General features: G+C 47.3%; 1 protein-coding gene across 5 annotated transcripts in view; it reads right to left on the reverse strand.

The window, feature by feature from the left end:
- Positions 1-2,331, reverse strand: part of PRPSAP2 (phosphoribosyl pyrophosphate synthetase associated protein 2) — a 54,266-nt gene that overhangs the window by 41,840 nt on the left and 10,095 nt on the right. The window lies entirely within an intron of this gene.

Here is a 2,331-nt window from a genome sequence, read left to right on the forward strand (position 1 = left end):
CACTCACCTCAGTCTCCCAAAGGCGCGGGATTACAGGCTGAGCCACCGAGCCTGGCTCTACTTTCTTTTTTGCTGAGAAAAATACTGTCTAAAGAGTGTCCATGGGTGCGTCTAAACCCTGCGAGTTGGTCTGCTTTCTCAGTCATCAGAGGAATGATAGTTAACCTAAAATTAACCCCTCTAAATTACATAGCTACTGGAAGACATTGCTCCAGCAATTCTCCCTCTCCTACCTCCACCACCAACTCATTACACCCCTGGCTCATTCCCTACATTGTTACTTCTGTTAAAAACAACTCATCCATAGCCAGGCATGGTGGTGCGTGCCTGTAGTTCCAGCTACTTGGAAGGCTGAGGTGGCCTCGACCCAGCAGGTCAAGGCTGCGGGGGCCAGGAGCGTGCCACTGCCTTCCAGCCTGGGTGACAAAGTAAGACTCCAACTAAAAAAAACCCCAACCAACCAAACAAACAAAAACAACTCATCCAGCCTGGGCCACACAGTGAGATCTCATCTTTACAAAAAAATCAAAAAATTAGCTGAGTGTGGTGTTGTACACCTATAGTCCCAGCTACTCAGGAGGCTGAGGTGGAAGGATTGCCTGAGCTAAGGAGAAAGAGGCTGTGGTAAGCCATGATTGTGCCACTGCGCTCCGACAAAACAAAACAAAAAACTCATAACCACTTTCCCCACTGCCTCATGTCTTTGCTCCCCTTTGCTGAACATCTCAAGAGAGCGGTCTACACTTGCAGTTTCTGATTCATCTGCTCTCAATCTCCCCAAACACATCCTTAATGAAGCTCTGTGCTCAGTGAAGTCATCAATGATCTCCAGGTGGCTAACTTCCCTGGTCAGTTCTCTTTCTTGACTCCTGAGCAGCATCTGATACAGCTGCTCATCCCTGTCCCCTAATGCACCCCATTCACTTGACCTCCAGGACACCCCTCTTCAATCTCCCCTAGCATTTCGTGGTTTCTTTTCCTCCTCTCCCCAGCCCCCTCCCCCAGGACTTCACTTGTTCCGTTCTTGTCTCCCTTCATCCCTTGGGCTTCTCATACAATTTCACAGTTCAATGAATGCTGGTGACTCTAAAATTTGTACCTCTGGGCCAAGCTTCATAATCTGCCCCGTCCACCCCTGCTCTACATCCCCTCTCAGCACAGCCACACTTGACTCTGTCAGTCTCCCATGGACCACTCCCTGCCACTGAGGGTCTTGCTCTAGGTGTTCCCACTGCCTGGAATGCCCTCCTCCCTGCCTAGTCACCTGGCTCACTCCCTCACCTTCTCTGGCCTTTACTCAAATGTCACCTTGGTGATGAGGCCTATCTTGTCTCTTGCCACAGTCACTCCCAATTTCTCACTGAGTTGTTTTTTTCCCCATAGTTCCCATCACCTTCTGACATACTAGATAATCTATTCCGCTTATCATGCTCACTTTGTGTCTTTCTCCATCAGAATATAAGCTCCCCAAGGACAAGGATCTTGCTCTGTTGTCATCATTAAGACACCTCACAAACCTGTAACTAACTGTAACTAGCATATAATAGACACTCAAAATAAGTACTTGTTAATGAATGAATGAGTGAATGGAAAGGGAACGTTTGACGTTTCTTTACTCTCCAACAAGCCTGACATCTGATGAGCCTTTCAGAAAAGCATTCTAGGGAAGGATAACAGTAGACGGACGACAGTGAGTGTAAAGTCACTCCGAGGTGCCCAGACACAGTCCCAAGAGCATCACTTTTCGGGGAGTTGGAACAACTACCACCCAACTCAAATCACGGCTGTCCTATTACAGGAAAAATTCAGTCAATGGATGGAATTTTCTTAATTTAAAATGTTTTGACTAGGCACAGTGTCTCACGTCTGTAATCCTAGCACTTTGGGAGGACAAGGCAAGAGGACTGCTTTAGCCCAGGAATTCAAGATCAGCCTGGGCAACATAGTGAGACCTTATCCCAACAAAAAAATTGAAAAATGTGCCAGGCATGGTGTCATGTGCCTGTAGTCCCAAGTTCCCCGGGAGGCTGAACCCAGGAGGTCGAGGCTGCAGTGAGCCATGAATCTGAGTGACAGAGTGAGACCACCAACTCAAAAAATAAAATTAAATTAAAATTAAATATCTTGCACCTTGATAGATCTACCCAGGAAGAGGTTAAGGACAGACATGCACTGGCCACAGAGGAGCTGCCTTGAATTTCAAACAACAGTTCTAGTACCCTCTCTGCTTTTCCTGGTGGAAGTATCTTTTAAGAAGAAATAAACAAATCCGGCTTGGTGGCTCAGCCTGTAATCCCATGCCTTGGGAGGCTGAGGTGAGTGGATTGCCTG

Source organism: Carlito syrichta, unplaced genomic scaffold (assembly GCF_000164805.1).
Source record: "Carlito syrichta isolate Samal-C Ts95f unplaced genomic scaffold, Tarsius_syrichta-2.0.1 Scaffold143064, whole genome shotgun sequence".
NCBI lineage: Eukaryota > Metazoa > Chordata > Mammalia > Primates > Tarsiidae > Carlito > Carlito syrichta.